This window comes from Muntiacus reevesi, chromosome 10 (assembly GCF_963930625.1).
Source record: "Muntiacus reevesi chromosome 10, mMunRee1.1, whole genome shotgun sequence".
NCBI classification, from domain to species: Eukaryota; Metazoa; Chordata; class Mammalia; order Artiodactyla; family Cervidae; genus Muntiacus; species Muntiacus reevesi.
In genome coordinates this window covers 69,293,334-69,318,972 of record NC_089258.1, presented here as the reverse complement: position 1 = coordinate 69,318,972, position 25,639 = coordinate 69,293,334, and the positions used below count along the sequence as shown (strand labels likewise).

The 25,639-nt window shown below is 40.0% G+C and overlaps 1 protein-coding gene across 1 annotated transcript in view; it reads right to left on the bottom strand.

Moving 5' to 3' along the window:
• NRG1 (neuregulin 1) overlaps positions 1-25,639 on the bottom strand; it is a 1,100,563-nt gene that overhangs the window by 320,668 nt on the left and 754,256 nt on the right. The gene's annotated exons all lie outside the window — the stretch shown is intronic.

Sequence of the window (25,639 nt, the reverse complement as noted above, 5' to 3'; positions counted from 1 at the left end):
TACTCCATTAAGAGGAAGCATCACTAGGAAAAAAGCTAGTGGAGGTGATGGAATTCCAGTTGAGCTATTTCAAATCCTAAAAGATGATGCTGTGAAGGTGCTGCACTCAATATGCCAGCAAATTTGGAAAACGCAGCAGTGGCCACAGGACTGGAAAACGTTAGTTCTCATTCCAATCACAAAGAAAAGCAATGCCAAAGAATGTTAATCTCTCATGTTGGCAAAGCAATGCTCAAAATTCTCCAAGCCAGGCTTCAACAGTACATGAATCATGAATTTCCAGATGTTCAAGCTGGATTTAGAAAAGGTAGAGAACCCAGAGATCAAACTGCCAACATCCGCTGGATCATCAAAAAGGCAAGAGAGTTCCAAAAAAACATCTATTTCTGCTTTATTGACTATGCCAAAGCAACTGACTGTGTGGATCACAACAAACCATGGAAAATTCCTAAAGAGATGGGAATACCAGACCACCTGAGCTGCCTCTTGAGAAATCTATATGCAGATCAGGAAGCAACAGTTAGAACTGGACATGGAATGACAGACTGGTTCCAAATCGGGAAAGGAGTACGTCAAGGCTGTATATTGTCACCCTGTTTATTTAATTTATATGCAGAGTACATCATGAGAAATGCTGGGTTGGATGAAGCACAAATTGGATTCAAGATTGCCGGGAAAAATATCAATAACCTCAGATACACAGATGACACCACCCTTATGGCAGAAAGCAAAGAGGAACAAAAGAGCCTCTTGATGAAAGTGAAAGAGAGTGAAAAAGTTGGCTTAAAGCCCAACATTCAGAAAACTAAGATCATGGCATCTGGTCCCATCACTTCATGGCAAATAGATGGGGAAGCAGTGGAAACAGTGTCAGACTTTATTTTGGGGGGCTCCAAAATCACTGCAAATGGCAACGGCAGCCATGAAATTAAGATGCTTGCTCCTTAGAAGAAAAGTTATGACCAACCTAAATAGCATATTAAAAAGCAGAGACATTACTTTGCTAACAAAGGTCTGTCTAGTCAAGGCTATGGTTTTTCCAGTAGTCATGTATGGATGTGAGAGGTGGACTACAAAGAAAGCTGAGTGCCAAAGAATTGCTGCTTTTGAACTACGGTGTTGAAGAAGACTCTTGAGAGTCCCTTGGACTGCAAGGAGATTCAACCAGTCCATCCTAAAGGAGATCAGTCCTGAATATTCATTGGAAGGAGTGATGCTGAAGCTAAAACTCCAATACTTTGGCCACCTGATGTGAAGAACTGACTCATTTGAAAAGACCCTAATGCTGGGAAACATTGAAGGTGGGAGAGAAGGGGATGACAAAGGATGAGATGGTTGGATGGCATCACCAACTCAATGGACATGAGTTTCAGTAAGCTCCAGGAGTTGGTGATGGACAGGGAGGCCTGTTGTGCTGCAGTCCATGGGGTTGCAAAGAGTCAGACATGACTGATCAACTGAACTGAACTGAAGAGGAACTAATAATAATAATAACAACAACATATTTGCCTTGTTTGCCATAGAAAGGGGTATTTCCAAGACCAAAACAGTATTCCTGAAAAACAGATTCACCTGAGCTTTTCCTCTTCTATAAAAAAGCCTCTGTGGAGTCCTGTGATTATCACATGCTTGGAACTGAATTTAAAGTAATTAGGAATCCATATGAAATATCCTCAGTTTTGATGAATTCTGAGATGGGTTGTGACAGTCAACTAGGACTTTCCTAATTGATCTCAATAAATAAAAATCTTGGACATCATGAGAAGAAAAATGAACCCAGGTCATTCTAATAGGGATAAATGAATTAATAAAAAGAGAGGAGTGAAGACAAAGCAGAGTCAGGCTGTGGCACAGTTGTCCAGCTTTTGGGTTAAGTTCATTTTTAATAAGGACTAATGTTCAGCCCTTCGATCACCCATCTGGAGCACATGTGTCACCCCAAAGGAAAGCAAACAGGGTAAAGTTGTGGAGAAGCTGTAGAATCAAGTGGTTCAATAATCTTGGGAAACAAAGAGATGAGCCAGCAGAACTGTTGGAGAGATTCTTTTGAAGACAGGGCACATCAGCAAATGCCCTCATTTCTGGCTGTTCCTATGTGGTCCTCAGGTGATGCCCCAACTTGGCAGTGCCTTTCAAGAAACTCCAGGGATGACTCCTCCCTCCCCACATGCTCTTTGAATCACCACTATAATTATGGCAGCAGCTAGGAAAGACTTCTTTCTTTGGTCTAACTCCAGAAATCAATCGTAGACTTTTATTTAAAGTTTCCAGGAATCTTTGAGGTGAGTTACTCCCACCTCCTCCTCTACAGGAGAAATGGACAAAGCCCAGTGGGGCAAAATGACTTTTTAAGTTTTCTTTTTTGGCTGCATGGAGTAGCGTGTGCGATCTTAGTTCTTACATGGGAGCTAACCTGCACCCCTTGCACTAAAAGCGTGGAGTCTTAACCATTGGATTGCCGGGGAAGTCCCCAAATGACTTTTAAAGGTGGCCTCTTTGATTAGACATGCTGTTTCTAATTGCTGGATTTGCACTGCTCAGGAGCATCTCTTCTACTTTTGATTTTGAAAAACTGTCACACTTCTAAGGAAAAAAATGATGCTCTTCATCATGGCATTGGGGAGTAGACAGGAAAATCCCATGCACTGTGGCAGTGCATGGGATTACCCAAATATGGGTTCATCCTTTGGGAAACGCTTGAATCACATCAATCCATTAACAAGTCAACTGGTTTAATGACTTGGCTGATGGTGTCTTGGCACTTTCACAAAGTAGAAAAGTAGAAGATGAAACTGTGTTTCATCTATTCAAAATGCTGAGCAAGTAAAATGATTCATAAGTGGTAAACATAAGGAAGTTATGTCGTATATCTCAATCTCCAGGCAGTTTGAAAGCATTTTGCCATCGATTCAAATCCACGACAGGAATACATGGAGAGTCCATAATGTCAGAAATTACTATTTTCCAGAGCCACACGTTTTTTTTTCTTACTTTGAATTTAAGAAACTTCATAAACAAAATGCATTCCGGGAAAGCATGACTTCTTAGCAAAGGCAGGACCAGGTTGATGTAAATGACAAATAATCATATATAGTCCTCTCTGTAAGAAAGTTTAGTATATAATATGTAGATTGCTAGCTATTATTGCAGGAAAAAATGTACATAAGCCCACAAGGCAACCTAGAATCTTACTAGGAATTTGTGTTCATGCAGAGAAATTCTGGTACAAAAAGGAAACTGTAAAATCCACCCTTCAGTTCTTCCTCCAGACACTGTAACCACCGCTGTCTTGCCGTGTTAGCTGCTGCTTTTTCCAAGTTCCCTCCTATTTGAGCTCCCAGGTCTATTTCTTTCTCTTGCTTAGCTTTAGTTTTTATTGTTTACTCTATAGATTTCAAGTATACAGTGTTATAATTAAATAACCACATACACTACAAAGTAATTACCACTACCTGTTTAGCTTCCATCCATCACCATACAGTTGACCCCTTTCGCTTATTTTGCCTATTCCCAAATCCCCAATTTGTTTATAATTATCTGTACTTCTTTTTTTTTAATTGGAATCTAATTACTTTAAAGTGTTGTGTTAGTTTCTGCTGTACAATGAAGTACCAGGTCCATCTTGTTGCATCTGTTTATACGTAACAATTCCCTTATTTATCTCTCTCCCACTCTTCCTTTACTTATCTTTCTAGTTGTTTATCCACCACAGTTATTTGCCCCAGGGGAAGATTTGATACATAATCAACTTAACTATTTAAAGTGAGGGGAGCAGATATGTGAATGGCCTGGTACTTCTTGGGCCCCGGGTTTATGAGGATATAAAAGACAAAGGGAAAATGATCATTTAGTATAAAGACAGACGTATGCTTTGCTGTTTTCAAAGATACATTTGGCATCTTCCACAATCCTCCACCAAATATCATTATACCTTACTGAATACAAAACTCACTTTATCCCTAGTTTGGAATCCATCACCTACCTTGATTAGGCTAGTTCAAATTTGGCTTGGCAACCCTCTGAAAAGAGAGTAGATTCAACAGAATCTGTTTTTTCACAGCGTGTCCTCAAACAATTTCTAATCTTGATTTTCTCTTAGTCAAGGTACACTATTTTGGGTACACAGTGAAATAAGCCTTTTGGCCCAATCACAAGCATTTGATCCACTGTCAAAGAGGATTTTGAAATTTCACTGAAAATTTTTCAAAAGGGAAAACAACTGGGATTTTGGAATATCTCAGGGGCAACTTGGGTTTTACTTTCAAAGCTTTCCTTCCAGGGACTTCTGTTGCGCCGCAGCCCTAAGTGAGATGGTTCACCTTTTCCTTCAGTGGAAAGAAACAACAAAAGGACTGCTTTGTAAGGAATAAAATGATGAAGCTTTCCAGAGGAGGAGGACGTGAAAGTGCCAGAGAGCCGGAGGGCCATTGCAGCAGAAAGTGGATCTGACTTCCTCTAGCTCATAATGAATGCAATTCTTTGGAGTTGAGGTTCAGGTAAATGTGCAGAAGGAAGACAGTCTTTGAATTGGTGCAAAGCAGGAGATGGGGGGTGGGCGGGAGGGGTTCAGTATATAGTGGGGAGAAGTGAGCCATCTCCTCCTTTGTGTAAGTCTGTCTTTCCTGTGGTACACAAGTTGGGTAACAGTTGTGTGTTCCGCGACTGGTAGAAACGGCGAAAAATTCACCTTCCGTATGCTTTGGGCGTGGTCAGTGAAATTCATCCTTCCTTGAGTGAAATATGAATGGGATCAGACCTTTCTGACATCTGTAGTAGAGAGGAAGAGTAACTGTCATTCATTAAGCACTGACTTTATCCATGCACTCAACTAAGAGCTTTAAATACATTTTATTTTATTTCTTTAAACTTTTTATTTTGTATTAAGACCATAACTGATTAGGGCTTCCCTGGTAGCTCAGCTGGTAAAGAATCTGCCTGCAATGCAGGAGACCCCGGTTTGATTCCTGGATTGGGAAGACGCCCTGGAGAAGGGATAGGCTACCCACTCCAGTATTCCTGCCTGGAGAATCCCATGGACAGAGGAGCCTGATGGGCTTCAGTCCACGGGTTCACAAAGAATCGGACACGACTGAGCGATTAAGCATAGCACAGCCCATAGCTGAGCAACAGTGTTGTGATGGTTTCAGGTGAAGAGCGAAGGGACACATAGACATGCATCCATTCTCCCCCAAACCCCCTTCCCATCCAGGCTGCCACAAAAACGTTTTATTTTGAAGTTGCAACAATCCTGTGATACAGTTAAGGTTTTTTATAACTCAGTTGTAAAATGAGAAAATGAAGTATCAGAGGTGCAGGTCCTACAATGGTAAAATGTAGCCTGTAACCCGAGGTCTTTGATGCCTTTTTCTTTTGGGGCCAGCTGTCGGCATTAGACTTAATTTCTGTTTGAAAAACCAGTTGGCTGTTGGAATGTTCTCTCTTAAGCCTCCAAAGGAAAAGCTGCTTTCTGAAATCTTCAAGCACCCTTGAAATCAGAGGAATTGTCTTGATATTGACATGAAAAGTGAGAGGAAGGTTTGCAAATTCCCAGGTGGATAAGCTAAATGGATTCGGAGAGCCAAGTACGTGCTTCCTGTAACCTGGGTGTTTGCTACCACGGAGATGGTACAAACATCAAGCAGGCCCTGGTCACTGCCAATTCATCTGCATGTGCTTATGTCATAGAAATCTAGCCTAAAGCGTGTACCAACCATAACTATCAGGGAAAATGCCTAATTTTAAATCTAAAACTGTTTTCTTAATCTCTGAGTATGTGAGCACTAAAGACCTCTTCTCTCTATTTACTCAGTGCCAGTATTTTAAACTGAAAAACAAGATCATTAAATAAGAAAAGAGTAAGAATACGGATAAAAAAAAATTTCCCTGGCTTTAACTATGATTAATGAACGAGCAAGCTTTTCAGAATGTGAGAAGAAAAGGTCTTTTCTTATGAATACACAATTCTAAGTCAAATTCTCTTTATGAATTTTTGTGTGTGTGTTTGAAAAATCTTTCATTTAAAACCAACATAGCCATGTTCAGGCAAGTCTGAATACATGTAATATCTTTATATAATCTCACTAAGAGAAATACCCAGCCCTTTATTTTTATTAATAACATCATATAAAGTGAGGATGGCATACATCCTGGTGAACTCCTACCTTTTATCCTCTGTCTTAATGTTCATTGAATCACAGTCTTATGAGTTTGTGACATCACAGTTTATCACCATGGAAACAACTATGATGACCCATGTTATCCTGTGGCACTTTTAGTCCTCATTTGGTTCTCTCTGCTAAGTTCAGCCAAATCAAATTCACTTCTCTTCACAAGTTAAAAAATGCTCTCTATAATAATGACCATGACAACCCAAAATAATGATAGCTTTTAAAGTACTCAGACACTAGCAAAATTAAAAACATAGAAACAACCATTTATAATCCTACCTCTGCATTTTTCAGTGGCTAACTTTAATTATTGTCAAACATACATTTCATTTTCACATATTTATAAACATGGCACTGTAAAATAGCCTTTAAATTTTAATAAGTAGGTTTCAATAGTGTTTAGTTATGATGACTTTTTATTTAGTTCCGATGTATTTTGAAAACAAACTTTTATGTCCTAAGAATAGCATGGTTTGCTAAATAGGGTTTAAGGCGTAAAAGTCAAGATTGTGAGAATGTTCTGTTTTAGAGAAGGACATACAAGTTATTTCATTTTATTTTTTTAGGTTCCACAGTTAAAAGCAAAATTAAGGTCTTTTTTCTCTTTTTCATCATAAATCAGTGAAGATTTAGAAAACAAGACTATCATGAACTTCCTGAATGGAAATTACCAAATAAAAATTTAGATGTAATCAAGCAAACCTAAGTGCCTAAAGCAAATAAACCACAAATTATGAGTTTTATATTGTTATTACTCAACATAGAGTAGGTACTCAACAAATGTTATCAGAAATAACTTTATAGCAAAAGTTTTGAGGAAGTAAAACAGTTAGTGAATTTATAAGTTACAGTTCTGTTTCCATTATCACTGTGGAGGTTAAATTTGTGTGACATTAGGAGAGGATGCTGAAGCTGAAACTCCAATACCTTGGTCACCTCATGGGAAGAGTTGACTCATTGGAAAAGACCTTGATGCTGGGAGGGATTGGGGGCAGGAGGAGAAGGGGACGACAGAGGATGAGATGGCTGGATGGCATCACCGACTCGATGGACAAGAGTTTAAGTAAATTCTGGGAGTTGGTGATGGACAGGGAGGCCTGGCACGCTGCGATTCATGGGGTCGCAAAGAGTCGGACATGACTGAGCGACTGAACTGAACTGAGCTGAGGGGAGAGATCTCGGAATGCGTGAGAACAATTTTATCTTGGACAGGTTTTTCCATAGGTATCTGGTTATTAAGTAGAAAAAATTATTTTTATCCAAAGTAAAAAGTTTTACTCTGGAAAAGACCTGGTAAAAAGAATAAAAGAATAAGCTACATACTGGGAGAAAATATGTGTAAACTACATATCCAATGGAAGACAGCTCTCAGGAATATATAAAGAACTCTCAAAACGCAACAGTCAAAAACAATCCAATTAGGAAAGAGGCAAAGGCAGGAAGACACACTTCACAAAAGACAACATACAGATGGCAAATAAGCACAGGAAAAGAGGTTCAACATCATCAGCCACTGGGAAAATGCAAATCAAATTCAAAATGGAATATCCCTACACACCTACCACAACGGTTAAAACAAAGAGGTGACAACACTAGCTTCTGGGGTGGGGGGGACGTAGAAAACCTGGATCGCTTTCACGCTGCTATTGGTGATTAAAATGGCACAGCTATGTTGAAAATATTCTAGCAGTTTCTTAAAAAAAGAAAACTAAATATGCAATGACCCCTCAATTATACTCTTGGGCATTTTTCCAGACAACTGAAATTTTGTGTTCATGCAAAAACCTTAGTACATGAATATTTATACCAACTTTATTTGTAACAGTCTCAAACTGGAACTCACCCAGGTGAATGGTTCAACAGCCATCCCAGGAAATACTATTCGGCCACAAAAAGGAATGAACTATTGAAATACACATAATCTGGATAGACCTCCAGATAATTGTGATAAGGGAAGAAGCTCCAAAGATTTATGTTGAATGGCAAGAGTCAATTCCCCAAAGTTATAGACGGGATGATCCCATTTATATAACATTTTTGAAATGACAATATTGATGTTTGCCAGGATTTAAGATGGGAATAGGCAAGAGAAAAAAGCACATGTGGCTATAAAATATTTTAGGCAACACGAGGGATTCTCATAGTGATGAAAATGTTCTGTGTCCTGACTGTATCCTTGTTAATATCCTGCTTGTGATATTGTAAATAACCCTGCAAGATGTTAACACTGGAAGAAACTGGGTCAAAAGTACACAGGATCTCTCTGTATTATTTCCTACAACTGCACGTGAATCTAAGTGTCCCAAGTTTAATTTAAAATGTTATTTCTAAGGTGGATGCTGTTTTAAAATTTATTAAGGGTTCCACAAACAACATAACATTTACAGCAGTTACCTATCAAAAGTGCCTATCATTATCCTGAGTGGGAGGGGAGTCTGAGGGAGAATGGATATATATTATATGTTATGGCTGAGTCCCTTTGCTGTCCATCTGAAACTAACACAACATTGTATACTCCAACACAAAATAAAAAGTTTTTTTTTTTTTTTTTTAAAGTTTCCATCATGTTTCCAGAGTGAGATCTGCACATTGAGAAAATGTGGCTCATGAAGTGTAATAAAAATATTCAAAGAAAATGAATTTCAATCAAATATTTCCTTTTGAAAACAGTACTCAAAACCATAGCGATCGCCCAAGAAATGGGGATGTTACAATAGAGAATGAGAGTAGTTAAAATTCTGAAATTTAGTTTTAAGGACAATCATTATTGATAAGAACTCTGAAAAGACAGTGTCCTGTTCCTCAGGCAGTGCTAAGGTGTTTTACAAGATAATGCTCTTCCGGCCTCTTTCCCTAAATCTTGGCTTTGTTAAAAACCAACCAGATGAAATGGAGACTTCTGGTGCAAATCAAGAAGGCCCTGTGGGATTTTCAAAAACGTATTTAACCATCCACTGGAAGTTTTCCTCAGAGTTTATTATACAGGCAGGCCCTGTGCTGGCCATGGGGGAGACAAGATAAAGATGGCTTAGTCCTTCCCGTTAAGAAATGCATGCATAAAGGAAGGAGAAACACTCCCCCACTAATAGACTTTTTCAGTATAAGGTAATAAGGGCCAGGACAAAAGAAATCACTGAGGGGAGCATACAGGAGGGACACAGTGTTCTGATGAGGAGCTGGGGCAGGCTGGGGAAACCGCGGACTTTCCCAGATGAGTTGGGTCATGAGCAATGCATCAGTGTCAGCCAGGTTAAACAAACACACGCCCACGGAGAGTTCTAGAAAGAACCTGGGGCCTCCATTTGGATAACGTCTGTGTCTGAGTGAGCTTAAGGGGTAGAGGATACCCTAATATGTCTGAAAAATGAACCCCGGGTCTCTCCCGTTTACTCCAGTCCATTATTATGCTTATTGGAACACATCCATGAATGCGGTCCCACACACTTCTGGGACTGCCTGGCTAGGACATATTGTGACAGAGTTGTGATGAAGGTGTTGGTGCTGAGGCTGCCATAACACAACAGAATTTCCTTTAAGTGTGTGTTTAATATTTCTGGAGGAGGGAATGACAACCCACTCCAGTATTCTTGCCTGGAGAATTCCATGGACAGAGGAGCCTGGTGGGCTACAGTCCATGGGACCACAAAGAGTCGGACATGACTGATTGACTAACATACACTTTGATATTTGGTCATTTGAGGTACAGCATTGGTACACTTCGACTTTGACCCTTAAACATTTTTTTTTCTGTATTATTAAGCACTATTAAGTCATTGGGATCTCCAATCAAAGAAATATACTATCCTTATATAATCATCTATAATGACTCACACAGATCTAATACACATAGCTTCATCTTGACTCAATGATGACAGCTTAAACAATGATGGTTTTACATCCAAACAGACCTTGGCACAACTCTGTCGAAGAAAGAACATCATTTCAGTGATCAGACTCATGCTTATGTAAGCAATGAAAGATGAAGATAGAAAAGATAAACTCTGAAATCTAGAGGTTCCTTCATAAACCATTGTCCAGAGAAAACAAAAGGCACTTGAAAACTATTGAGCCAACTTCAGCTTCTCATCCTTTTACCAAGCGAATCATCTGTTGAAAAATTCAGAAATTAAGATTGAGGAATAAAATGAAAGTACACACATCTAATGACAGTTTTAGGTTTGGACCTATTCCAGAATTCAAAGGATGGAAAATGATAGATAAATAAACATTATAAAAGGAATCTTTATTTTGGCCAGGAAAAAAAAACTATTTGTCAATAAAAAATATTTTGCTGTAGAGTAATAGTATGTGTCTATGAAAACAAATAACAGCTGGATTTTCCTATGTTTGAATGTACTAAAACATTGCAAAGTACGTCTAGAATGATTAAAAATGAATTGTTAGGGAGTTATCTTGATTAGAACTTTGAAGTTCTTTGATTTTATATTATTTGGTTGAAAAAATATCTCCTGACAGTGTGTTGCTGTGGCAAGAGAGTTTTTGATCTGCACGGCAAAGGTCCAACACTGAGGTTTGTAAACTGTTCATCAGACACATTGACAGAATTCCTGATCATTCTAACAGCATGACCAACGATACAATAGCTCACACTGCAACCGCAGAAGGGACCTAAATGAAGTGTCTGGATTATACAAAATGAACTTCTCCAGCTCTGCCAGGAGACAGAGAATTGTTTTGGTCAGTCCACCAGGGCGATGATAACAGCAGTCCCACACAAAGCCACCCACTCATTGACTTGAACTAATACCATATTTGTGAACTTTATTTTCCTTCTGTTTGGCTAAATAAAGGTGCCATTAAATGTGTCTCCCTGGCTTGTTGGAAGGGATCCCTTCAGAATACCTTTGTCATGCAGGGCTATCTTTGCCCACCCAACCAAGGAGGAAACCAATGAGACTCTGGCTTGCCATGATGTCAGCTCCAGTTGGAGCCATACATTAAACTAGAAAGGATCTGATTCAATAGGCAGTACTGATACATCCTGCCTCCCTGCCATCTTTCTTCATCCATCTCAATTTTTAACTCATCACATAAAACACCGGCACAGTATCTCCAGAAGGCCACTGTTCAAATGTAGCTGGGAGGGGATGATCACTAGCAGTCTTCTCTAGCCTCATCCCTTTAAATTTCCTTGTCACATTAGGTCACTGTCACTCTGGGAGGCAGAGAGTATCAGCAACTGAGTCTTTGGGCTAAGTTTAAATGGTGAAAAGAAAACAGAATGAGACAACAAAGTCTAGGAGCCTGGGCACCAGAAAGTCCTGCTCCAGGACGGGAGATCCAGGAATAGGTCTTGATCTGGGCTTCTGGAGGCATTAGGAGTTCAGTAAGTTAGAGAACTCTCAACGGTTTGATTCCCATCTGTCACATTTTTTTTTCACTTGTAAAATAGGTGGCCATTCTCCTCTTTATTTTCTGGAATTAAGAGGCAGCATGGTGGCCTCAGCATTCCAGGGCTGTGCCTGACACATTGTGGTTGCTCAAGACCAATTTTTCTGAATGAATAACATGTGAATAACTAGCTCAGTGCCTGATTCATAAAACGTTCTCAGTAAATTAAAACATTGAAAAATGCCCAACTTTTAACGATGAGAAACATCTTAAAACTGGGACAAAGCTATGATGTGTAGAGAAGGCCATCCGTCTCTCAACCCCAGGGAGAAAAGGTGTCTATGCTATTGGAAATTTTTCTTACTCTTGACCAAACTTAGGACCCTTCCTGATCCCAGTATCAACCCCGGAGATTGAAAATTGACCAGTTGAAAAGAGGAGTGAGTTCTAACATCCATTTAGAGTTGCATAGGTGAGAATTGCTCCTTCCTGTTGCCAGGAACTGGAACAATACAATTTACAAGACAGAACATTTTCCACTTCTCTGCTACACGCATTTAGCCTTTTCTTTTTCTTTTTCTTTTTTTTTAGCCATGTCTATTTTGGTTCACTATGAATCTCTAATTATTCCCCTTCTCGAAGTTGAGAAATCAGAGCAGGAGGCAACATGGCTCAAAGAATGAACCCTTTCCTGAACAAGGACAATTGGAAAAACTACAAGCCCCAAAGGGAAAAAATACCCTCCATTTCCCGAAGTATGCTAAAAAGGCTGCAATTAGCTCTGTCTCCAATAGTTTCCACAGCTCTGCTACTGGACGTATCTCATCTTTCCGCCCCGAGCCTGGTAAGAATTGCCCGCATTTCTAATCTCTCCGCTACCCTTTCTGTACCTTATCACCTCTTTCCTAATTGCAGGGGTCGGGGAGTAGTCTGTTGGAACCTCCTTTAGGGACTTTCTCATTCTGACACCTCATCACATGTCCCTTCCAATTGATGCTGGGCTGCTTGGCCCTCAAGTAAAGGTGATAGGACGCAAAGCCCACCGGAAGGAATTTTCACTCCCCGCACTATGGCTGTCCACATTGACACAGCTCTGCGGGCAGATAACATACACGACGAGCTACCACCCTGCTCTGGCCTCACCTTCTGACATCTCCTCAGGGATGTACACACTGTTGTAGACGATGACCACAAATATAACACATCTTTCCCCTGAAACACAGTCATCCCATTCTTTCCACTTCCCTTTGGCTTAAGTCAGTAAATTAAATTTAATCATTGCTTAACTGACCTCTGCTGAAAATGCCTCCTCCCCTAAATGAGATTTGCCAAGAATACCCAGGGTCAGCCCAGGAAGAGTGGACAGCACAACTAATATTAAATATTGTGTGATACAGTGGAAAACGTAAGGACTTTGATGTCCAGAAAAATCGGAACCAAATCCTTCAGATGACTAGATGGGCTTGAGCAAATCACGTAAGCCCTCTAAGGTTCTCTTTCCTTATTTGTAAAATGAGGGTAATGAATGGGGCCTATTTAATAGGGTTGTTGAGAGAATTAAGTAAATTAATACATGTAAAACAAGATGAGAATCTGTTTTGTGCATAATCGTCATTTATTTATCAATATATCAATGAATATCAACACATTTAATTGTTATCAATATATGTTATTTGTTTCGATGCCTATCATCTTGTGCTCAAATTTTCTATCATTAGTGGGCTGGGCCCAGGGCTCCCTAATGATGAGAGTTATACTAGGTGCCTTTCAAGAAGCCCACCTTTTATACATGCATGCTGCCAAAATTTACCTTTCCTAGAAACAGAAGAGGACAATTCCACGATTAGAAATTCACTGCTTTAACCTTGGTTTGGTTACTTGCCTTCCTTTAAAACACAAATGTTTTGGGGAAGGGCAACATACTAAGCTAATAAACAATAATATTTATACCATTTGTGAAGAAATACCTTTTAGGTACTTATGGTATTTCTTATTTTAACCTGCTTAATAATCCTGTAAGCTAAACATTATTCCCACTGACAAAGTTCAAACATTTACATTTGTGATGATAATCAGAGCAAATATGGTGTCGCCTAATCAAGTTTCTTTTTCTTTTCTTTTTTTTTTTTTTTGGCAAAATAAGTGATGAAATAAAAACAATCTGAGATAGTGACAGGCTAATAAAATACAAAATAAGTCTGCACTGGGGTATATAGAGACCCCCTTTCAGGCAGGCTCTGACTTTGGAAACAGGTATTTCTGAGGACCTCTACTTAAACGTCTCTGTAGCTGCTTTGCTGTTAACACATTATTTACAGAAAAAAAGAAAAGCACATCCACATTTTAAGTGATGAACATAATATGACAGTGCAAGTTGACAGATACTACAAAAAAGTGTGTGTGTGGGGGGTTATTGGGAGGCGTTTCAGTCCTGAGTTTGAACAGAAATGCTCCTATAGCAGACTCTCTCTACAGCTACCTCTAACCTCACCCAGAACCTCCAAGCTCCCATCACTCACTGAGGCTGTGCCCATGTGTTCTTTAACCATCATCCAGGTTTGTCCTAGGAGAAAGCAGAACATATCTTCATTGCCACTCATAAATACGTTACTAGATTTCTCCTTGAGCACAATGAAGTAGATGGCATATTACAACATCCCCTGCTTCGTTGGTAAGAAGAAATAATTCTATATTTGAGAAATTCAGGATTCTTAAGGGCATTGTGAGGACTTCCCTGGTGGTCCAGTGGTTAAGAATCTGCCTTGAAACACATGGGACGTGGGTTTGATCCCTGGTCAAGGAACTAAGATCCCACATGTCCTGGATAAACTAAGACCATGTGCGGCAACTACTGAGCCTGTCCACCACAACTACAGAGTGTGGGCACTGAAACGTTTCAGTTTCATGAATGATGCAATGAAGGTGCTGTGTGCTGCAACTAAGAACCAGAACAGCCAAATAAATCAGTAAATAGCTTTATTTTTAAAGGGCGTCTTGAAGAAGACTGTAGCTCTCATCTCTTGAAAGGGAATTCACGTGGCCCGAGAATCTGGCCTCAGGTAATTTTATGTGGTTCATTAAATGAGTCAAGATTAAGTTGCAAACTCTGCCAACAATAATAGTAGGACCATGTAGCACTGTCCTAAGGCTGGAGACACACTGATTTGAAAATGCAAGTTATGGTAGCGCAGTCAAGAATGGGACCATGTGATTTCACTAAGCAACTTCCTTGCCCAATGGAACCTACAGAGCATTCAATTTCCATACACACATGCCACTCTCAGACTTAAGTTCTTTGACCTGCATGAAAAAAGATCAGGAAAAACAAAAAAATTATGCACAGATACCATGTAGACATATACTTGAAATAATAAACTTTAATTAATTTACATTTGTTCTTTTAAAATGTACATGATGACCATAATGAACAATGATAAAGACACAGAATTATGGACAGACAGGAAGTAGATGGATGGGAAACCAGGAAACAGATGTAGCAGGTCCGATGTCTGAGAAGAAATGGCCACATCGTAAGAACTTCTTGTATTGCAGTTTATGATGTTTCATGCATAGGTATCAAAACAGACAAACAGAGACAAAGGGAGAAAAAATGATTAAAATGAAGTTCTCATTTTCTTGCATTGGAAAACAAAGTTTTACTTCTGCCTGGATTATTAATTGTGTATCTCTAGTCCAAGTCATGTACTAACAATTTCCTTGTAATTAGACACATACATATATGCATAAGTTATTGCCCAAGGGTCTAGGTATTTTATTGGCATTAGTAATCAGCAGATAGCAGGAGGTGTGCCACCAGTGGGCAGAAGACCTCATTATGTTTGGGCCAACATGGTAAAAGGAGGCCATGAATGTTTATGGTGGGGCAAGGGCTTGGTCCTAGGAAGCCAGAGTCTCAAAACATTTACCTTCCTACTTTGGTCCACTTCACCAAGCATGAAGCGATTGCTGCTTCTGGCCAATTTTCCTGTTTGGGCTCCATCATTCTATAATGCAAAGTGAAGAGAAACTCTGGATAAATATCCTGTATATTGCCGATCCCATTCGTGTTGTAAAACATACAACTTTTTCTTCAGTTATTTTTTTGGGGAAAAAAATACACACATTTCCTTCCACTTTCATTGTTAGATCACTAAGGTCCAATATCACTCTGCTGACTTGCATAAGGTTATACCTTGGTGTCAACACAGCCAAGGATCATTTGGAGAACCTAAATCCACTGAATGGAATAAATGAGCTTCCATATGTAATACTAATCTATGCTCCCCAAGAGTGGATGAAATATGAGTAGGTCCTATGCCCAAAGCAAAACAAAAACAAGAAACTTACCTGGTATGAGACAGTCTGTAGACATTTCGCTTGTCTTGAACCAAATGCCCCAGAGACAGGACAGATCCAACCAAGAGACATCTTCAGGTGAGCTGAGGGGTCCAAGAAAACCCATTACTGTTGCTGAAACAAGCTGAGTTTCCATCACGGAGTGAAGTGGCCCTTGGGAACTACCAGGGTGCTGTCACACGTGCAGGTTCTGTGGACTGGCTGAGTCGTAGTTACCAGGTCCCTAGTTTTGGTAACTTACTAGAGGAAGCCAGCAGCTGATGGAGCAGACAGGAGCTCTGGTCCTTTTCATGAAGAGGGTTCTCCTCTTGTGCATAAGTGTGGAACCATCAGGCAGAAAAACCTGTAGCTCTGTGGTTGTGCCAGTCCTAAAACCAGGTTATTCATTCAGTCTCAGGTTGAAATCTGCTAACAAGGTCAGATTACACATTCCAACAGTGAAACCCTTGCTTTAGAACCAGTGAAGCTGATGTCCATAAGCAATGCTTCCTGATTGATGTTTTAAGAGGGATCTATAAAGGTTGAAAAAAAAAGAGAAGAAATCGCTCAAATGAAGAAAAGATATTGGGGTAGAGGGAGAAGTGGATTTTACTATGATTCACTCCTATCTGCTTCCCTTCATGGGGGGTTAATTATACTTTCCCGAGACACTAACATCAGACTTGGACTGACCTTCACGTCTGCCGAAATAGACAAGGGAGTGGAAATGATTCCCAGGTAGATGTTTAAGTCGTAACTTGTATTGATAGTCCACCAATACGTTGGTATTAAGAGATTCCTCCATCATTCTGGGTCCCTCAGACAAAATATCATAGAGCAGAACTGGGCATGTAATGTAATTGGAAAATAAACTTTGGTTGTTGCAAACTGCCAAATTTTGGAGTACTTTGTTGCCATGGAACAATCTAACCTGCTCCAGCTGAGAAAGATAACAACTTGGAGGAAAACAACAGAGTGGTTGAATCTGACTCCATTCCTATTTTGTATATAAGCTCATCAATATAAGTAAACACTGCTCAGTTCCCTTGCTGTTGAGCATCTTTCTCCAACAGACGACTGAAAGAGACATTATCCTGCCTCACACATTTGAAGTATCTCTTAGTCAGTTGATAAACTGGGATTCATCAAAACCTCATTGCTCATTTTTTCATCTCTACTGAAGGAGCTATCAAATTAAAGGTAATCAAATGGATTGAAAACAGGTCTACCAATGTGCTGTTACCCCCAAAATGCTCATGGAAGAAAATCTAACCATCTATATGTACGTAATGACATCTAAAAGGATGGCAGATGGACAAGGTTGTGAGGCTAACCAGCCTTTGTCTCTTTCCTCCACTCACAGCTCCTCTGCTACAGAGATTTGTCCATGAGGCATCTTTAAAGGTTTCCCTGAGTTGGTAAGAAGAAGCTCTGAGTGGCTGTGCTCCTAGGGGAAAATAATCAGGGCTATATAGAAAACCAGAAAGAGCAGTAAGTGAAGGGAGAGAAGCCATCACATTTAATGCCATTTCTAAAGAAACAGAAATATTTAATGACTTCCTAGAGTTTTTTTTTTTTAATGGAAAATGATAGACTGGAAAACAGTGTGGTAGGAAAAAGTAACTAACATCACAATGGCTTTCCTAGATTTTCCATCATCTGAAAGAGTTAAACCTACCCCAGATGGGAGGCACAGCAGATGGGGGCATTCCGATGACTTATAACCTTGGATAATAAAATGACCTAAGACTCTATTTAGAGAAATAGAACAGCTATACTTGGGCTGTTTATAGACTCAGAAATATCATGATAAGCAAACGCAGGCAGTTCAAAGGAATGATGAAAAAAAAAAAGATAAGTGGATAAATAATGATCCGATGTTGTTGCGAAAAGGCAGTGTAGCTGTTGCATTGTTAATATAAACACAGATGACCTTTCATTTGCTCAACTTTCGTCTTCAAGACAGGAAACAGCAACTGATTTTTATCGGACAAGTAGAATCTTCCACTTGCTTCTGCTGGGCTGACTTTATGGTGTATGTCAGAACCCAGTCATGTCACTATCTCTTCAAAGCCCATGCTGAAAGCCTGATAGGAGCTTGAAAGGGAAGCTTATCCCAGGCATAGGCTTTGTGGCCCCCAGAGACGTTGCAACTCGCGTCACAGGTCATAGGGAGGGGAAGGCAGGGTGCACGTGTGCGGGGGCACTGGGAGCAGAAGGTGGTGATCAGACAGAAAAGGGCCTCAATTACGTTTCCATGTACGTATTTGACCAATTCATCTTTTTCACAAACTTAAACATCCTCTAGGGTAATGTTTATTACTTAACGACAAATAAACACACCCCGGAACAATTGTTTTGTACATGAAGGGAGCTAGTGAATCCTATATTCTGGACATATGATGAACTAAAAACGCTCACAAAGAATTGTTTACAGATTACACAATATTTTTGCGTCAGAAGGGTTTCAAACATCTGAACGACAATTTCTGTTTCCGATCACGAGTCAGGTCTTTTTTCTTTTATGGGGTCCACATAAGCATGCACTCATCCATCCCGGACACAACACTTAAAAATCCATGCAAGTAGTTCATGGCAACCCATGGTGATGGATGAACATTTTTTCCTATCCCTTCACTGGAAATCTGTCACTTTGTGATTTCATAAACTTTCCCCAAAATGAAATCACCTAAATTGACCTTTAATTTTTTGAGGTACAGTCTACGTGGTCTGGGCTCCAAAACATCCTCTCAATACAAAATACACTCTTACTAATTAAATATTTCCAACACTTGTAGAACATGCTTTTATTTTATATTTCTCTATAGCCATTACGTAGTCATAATCCTGTTTCCTTAGACACATGAAGGACTGATTTTTCTCAGGCTGTACCCACTCTGGGGCTTCCTAAGTGGCTCAGTGGTAAAGAATCAGCCTGCCAATGCAGGAGCCGGAGGTTCAATCTCTGGGTCAGGAAGATCCCCTGGAGGAGGAAATGGCAACCCATTCCAGTATTCTTGTCTGGAAAGTCCAATGAACAGAGGAGATTGGTGTGTTCCAGTCCACGGGGTTGCAAAACAGCTGGACACAGCTTAGCAACTAAACAACAATAACAACCCACTGTGACCTGGCCAGAGACAGACAGTAATTTCTCGTGAAAGGGACTTCAGTCCCATCTTCTAGCTTCCAATTCTACCTCTGTATGTATCCACATAGGAATCATTCCTAATCAATATATTTCCATATAGTTTTTCCTAAGCCTCCAGGCTTTAAGTAGTAGAAATTTTACATGCCATTACTAATCAGTACTTACTTAATCAGGAACAATGCTGCTGCTGCTAAGTCGCTTCAGTCGTGTCCGACTCTGTGCGACCCCATAGAAGGCAGCCCACCAGGCTCCCCCGTCCCTGGGATTCTCCAGGCAAGAACACTGGAGTGGGTTGCCATTTCCTTCTCCAGGGCATGGAAGTGAAACGTGGAAGTGAAGTCGCTCAGTCATGTCCAACTCTTCGCGACCCCATGGACTGCAGCCTACCAGGCTCCTCTGTCCATGGGCTTTTCCAGGCAAGAGTACTGGGGTGGGTTGCCATTGCCTTCCACGAGAAACAATGCTACTATCATCTAAATCAAGGGTTGACAATTGTTTTCTGTAGAAGGACAGATAGTATACCTTTTCGGCTTTCTGGGCAATATAGTCTCTGGGCCTCTGCTGCAACTAACAATGCTGCCATGATAGTATGAAAGCAGCCATAGATGTAAATAAATGATTGTGTGCCAATAAAACTTTATTTACAACAGATGGAAGCAGGTGGTTTTGGTCTGTGGGCTGTAGAATGTTGACCTCTGATCTAAATCAGACAACGTTAGCCATACTAACAACTGCAAATCAGATTGTTACCCTGGTGATACCACGCTCGCTAATGGCCTACACACTTCCCCTTAGATGTATGTAAGAAATGTAAAAAGTCAATACAGTATAGTTGAAAGTTGCTAAGAGAATAAATCTTGAGTTCTCTTCACAGGTAAAAAAACCACCACAATTCTCCCCTTGCTTTCTTTTTTCTTGTATCAGTATAAGATGGTGGATTTCAGCTAAATTTAATTGTGGTAATCCTTTTGCAATGCAAGTTAAGTCAAACTATACACTTGAAACTTATACAGTGTGTATGTCAGTTACATCTCCATAAAACTGAAAAAAAAATCAATATGGATATAGAACTGTTATTTTTTAAATAGGTCCCAACCAAAACTATAATTCAAAAAGATACATGCACCCCTGTGTTCACAGGAGCACTGTTTATAATAGCCAAGACATGGAACCAAACTAAATGTTCATCAACAGATAAATGAATAAAGAAGATGTGAATTACATGATGGAATACTACTCAGTCATAAAAAAGAAATGAAATAATGCCATTTGCAGTAACATGGATGGACCTAGAGAATATACTAAGTGAAGTAAGTCAGAAAGAGAAAGACAAATACTATATGATATCACTTATATCTTGAATCTAAAATATGACACAAACTTACCTACGAAACAGAAACAGATTCATGGAGAAAACAGACTTGCAGTTGTGGGGGCATGTGGGAAGGAAGGACTAGGAGTTTGGGATTAGCAGAAGCCGCCGACTATTATATATAAAACAGATAAACAACAAGGTCCAACTGTATAGCACAGGGAACTATATTCAATATATTGTGATAAATCATAATGGAAAATAATTTTATAAAGAATATACACATATATATATGTGTGTATACACACACACACCCACACACACACACACATATCTGAATCACTTTGCTGTACATCAGAAATAAATACAACATTGTAAATCAACTATACTTCAATAAATGAACAGGTCCCTACTACAACTGTTAAGAAAACTGACATTCCATCTTCTGCCCCAAAGTACTTATTTTTGTGACTATTGACTACTGATGCAAATTCCACCCAAAAGAGATGCATTTAGATGTTTTCTTTCAGACTTTTCTTTGCAGCTAAGATAGGATCATTTCATTTGATGTCCTTGACATTGTAGTACCTGTCTAGTCAATATGGGTTAGAGAAATGCTGCTGATAGTCAATCATGTAAATGTAAAACTGTGGATGGATAAGTCATGACAACAGCTACTTCTTAATAAGTATCTACCAAGTCCCAAATGTTATGCCAGGCCAGACACAGCCATATAGGACCTCGTTTATCTTCACTACCTCTTACAGATGAAAAAACTAACACTCAAATATATGAATTGAATCATTCAAGATTCTAAAACTAATAAGAGGCAAATCTGGGACTTAAACCAAGTCCCCTGATCCACTCAACATGCCCTTTGCATTAAAATTATAAGGTCGGTCTCATTTTGATCTTCACTTCAATGATTTTCCTAATTCCTAAACACAAAATTGATGATCAGTGTTTCTGATCTAACTGAACCTTTAAAAAAGTACCTTTTGTTCACATTCAAGTAAGGATGTTTGTGAAAGCAAAGTGAAGAGTATTGGCCCAGCAGGCCTAGGGAAGAACATAGCATCTTTTAAAGGGTAATGATGACCCATCTCCTGGCTTGTCTGGGACTATTCAGCTCTAGAAGCTAGTATGTCCTCCTCACACTGACCTTCACTGTCAAGTTTATGTAAGGTATTGTGGAAGCCACAAATAAGGCAATGGAAGGAAACAAAGGACATAGAAGCTTAAGGAATAGATGGCAGAAGACAGTGCTCACTCTTGAGCACAGAAAAGAATTAGAAACACACAGTGGGACATATGGATGTACTGCCCAAGTCAGCTGCATGGATCAGGTTCAGTCATTGCTGGATGGTTATCTAGAAAGAGGACTTAGGAACTGAGCAGAAAACATAAACTTGTAGACTTCCAGATACCACGTGTCCCAATACTGGCTCAAGATAATTTCTTATTCCTCATTATGCTACTCTCTTAAAGGGATTTGAGGAAAATATGTTATGGCAGGGTTTAATGGCAGGGTTTAAAACTGATTAGTTGACATCCAATCAAAAAACTCTGGGGTGATGAACTTGCCAGAAGGTAATTCAGAGTAAACTAATCACAGGTGTCTTCATACAAAAACTGAATCCAATATTTGAAAACAATATTTTAAACCAAGAAAAATGAAAAACACTGGTGTGACTGTGTGTGTGTGGTGTGTGTGTGTATTGAGGACTTGGCCCCTTGGGCAGTCAGAAGAGGGGAAAGTCCTAACTTTTGTATTAGAATAATGCTGACCCTATAGCTTTGAATTATTTGAATCTTTGCCCAAACATGTGTTTGCTTTCATGTTGACCAGGCCTAGTAAATTTCAGCATAATCTGTCAGTGAAAAGAGAAATATGTTGCCTTGTGTGTGGCTGTGTGAGAAAGATGAAATGCTTCTGATGAAGTGTGAGGGCTCCTCAATTACCTGTCCTGGTCCTGAAGACAATAAGCTTTAAAACATGTCAAAACTGTGAAAATATTACTGCTGAAGGCAAAGGCCACCCAGTGGAGCAATCTCAGTTGTAGAGCAGGGCTCCTTCCAAGATGGTTCTCTCGAGGGTAGTCTTTGGGTCAGAACACTCTCTCCTTCATAGAGAAGTGCATGCAGCTAACCACTTGTGCCGGGTCACTGGGGGCATCTCCAAAGACAGGGCATTCCCTGATGATCTAGGACATTGGGAGTGTGAATGAATAAGTAATTTAAACCACATGAAAGTTTGGCTTCTTTTTCAAAACTACAGGAAAGTCTCATTATATCATCGTCAGTTATTACACAGATGCAAACAGTGTGCTATGAGCTAAACCAGGTCCCCGACACATAACAACTGTATTCAGTTATAGTCTGATACGCCATGCCTAGAATGTAATGAAAAATCATCAGACATTCCATTCCCCTATCAGTCCTGCAAAGATCAAAGACAGTGACAATACCCAGTGTTGGCAAGGCTGAGGGCAAGCCGGCAGGCTATTACAGTGTAGGTGGGAAGGAATCTGGTGAGAACCTTTTGGTGGGTAGATGGGTGAAATGTTTAAAAATGCATCACCTCCAAGTCTTTTCACTCACTAATTCCACACCCAGGGGTTTATCACAGTGGGAAAATTGGTCAAGGGCTCAAAGATGTGTGCATGAGATTCATCAGAACACTGTTAAGAGGGCAAAAATGCTGTAAACCTTCACAGCATCCATCCATGGGAGATTAAATGGTTTAGCAAATAGTATATACCATCTATAGAGCTTTCCAAGTGTCTCAGTGGTAAAGAAACCACCTGCCAAAGCAGAAGATGTGGGTACAATCCCTGGGTTGAGAAGATCCCCTGGAGGAAGAACAGGCAACTCACTCTAGTATTCTTGCCTGAGAAATCATGGACGGGGAGCCTGGTGGGTTACAGTCCATGGGCTTGCAGTGTCGGACACGACTTAGCAACTAAACAACAACATACCATCTATGAACCATTTTACAGATGAAAACAATATTGATATCTAACTGACACGAGAAATCACCCATGATATTGTTATTTGTGAGGAGTACAGCAGGAAAGTTATAAAACATGGCTAATATATAAGTGTATCATGTGCATAGCATACAAACACTAGCTTCTTCAGAGTAAACAATCTGGAGTAACATTTTACTTTCATCCTTCTACTCTTTATGTCTTGATTCTTCCATGTATCTGTATTAATCTTTGTAAATAAGCAAAAACAAAAGAAACACACAATCAATTTAGTTGTATTTTTTTTTCCTCTCTCTAAGCACCTGCAAGATGAAGATGCCCCACTGTGTATGTTAAATGATTTGCTTTTTCCCAAGGAAAGCATCATCACAGGGCACAGATACACAGGAAGAAGGAAAGGTTTTTTTGGGTCTGTGGCCTGTTGATATGCACTGCATTAGCTACTCTAAAGACAGAGGAATCAATAACTCGGCCCTAATAGCTTGTTAATCATTGTGCAGAACTTAAGGTGGTTCACTTTTATAAAATCATCTTGGAACGGTAATAGCCCTGCTCTTTCACGTTGCTTTTCTTTCCAAGGGCTTTATTAACATGACCTCACTCATCATGGGGTATCACTGTGAGTTTCAGCCGCCCGTAGGCAATGACCTTCCATTTTAAAGACAGAAGCTCCAGGTTCAGGGAGGGGCAGAGTCTGGCCAGAACCGACAAAAGCTATGCCAGAAGTGGACAAGTAAACTATTTTTCTGCACTTCAGCCACTGTTCCATGGTCAGTGTTTTCTATTTGTTGATCCACTGACCAGGGAATCAATGTTTGAGCATTTCACATTTGTCCTCTTCCCTATATGACTCTTCAAAAACAGTAATTTTGATTCAGATAGAATTTTCTCTTTCTCTCTCAATTCTGGGGTGGGGGTGGGGGCTAAGGTAAAGGATTTTAGACAGGTTTGGTTTGGGAAAACTGTTGTATTTCACATTATTTATGGATTAAGAAAAGGCAGAGGAATCAGAGATCAAATTGCCACACCCTCTGGGTCATAGAAAAAGCAAGAGTTCCAGAAAAACATCTACTTCCATTGATTGTGTGGATCACAACAAACCATGGAAAATTCTTCAAGAAATGGGAATAACTGACCACCTGACCTGCCTCCTGAGAAATCTGTACGCAGGTCAAGAAGTAACAATTAGAACCGGACATTGAACAGTTCAGTTCATTCGCTCAGTCATGTCTGACTCTTTGTGACCCCATGAACCACAGCATGCCAGGCCTCCCTGTCCATCACCAACTCCCGGAGTCCACCCAATCTCATGTCCATTGAGTCAGTGATGCCATCCAACATCTCATCCTCTGTCGTCCCCTTCTCCTCCTGCCCCCAATCTTTCCCAGCATCAGGGTCTTTTCCAATGAATCAACTCTTTGCCTCAGGTGGCCAAAGTGTTGGAGTTTCAGTTTCAACATCAGTTCTTCCAATGAATACCCAGGACTGATCTCTCATAGGATGGACTGGTCGGATACTGGTTCCAAATTGGAAAAGGAGTACATCAAGGCTGTATATTGCCATCCTGCTTATTTAAGTTACATGCAGAGTACATCGTGAAATGCCAGACTGGATGAGGCACAAGCTGGAATCAAGATTGCCGGGAGAAATATCAATAACCTCAGGTATGCAGATGACACCACCCTTATGGCAGAGAATGAAGAGCAACTAAAGAACCTCTTGATGACAGTAAAAGTGGAGAGTGAAAAAGCTGGCTTAAAACTCAACATTCAAAAAACAAAGATCATGGCATCTGGTCCCATTACTTCATGGCAAATAGATGGGGAAACAATGCAAACAGTGACAGACTTTATTTTCTTGGTCTCCATAGTCACCAAGGACAGGGACTGCATTCGTGAAATTAAAGACACTTGCCCCTTGGAAGAAAAGCTATGACCAACCTAGATAGCATATTACAAAGCAGAGACATTACCTTGCCGGCAAAGGTCCATCTAGTCAAAGCTGTGGTTTTTCCAGTAGGCACGTATGGATGTGAGAGCTGGGCCATAAAGAAACCTAAGCAATGAAGAATTGATGCTTTTGAACTGTGGTGTTGGAGAAGACTCTTGAGAGTCCCTTGGACTGCAAGGAGAGCAAACCAGTCCATCCTAAAGGAGATCAATCCTAAATATTCATTGGAAGGACTGATGCCGAAGCTAAAGCTCCAATCCTTTGGCCACCTGATGCAAAGAACTGACTCATTGGAAAAGACCATGATGCTGGGAAAGATTGAAGGCAGGAGGTGAAGGGGATAACAGAGGATGAGATGATTGGATGGCATCACTGACTCGACGGA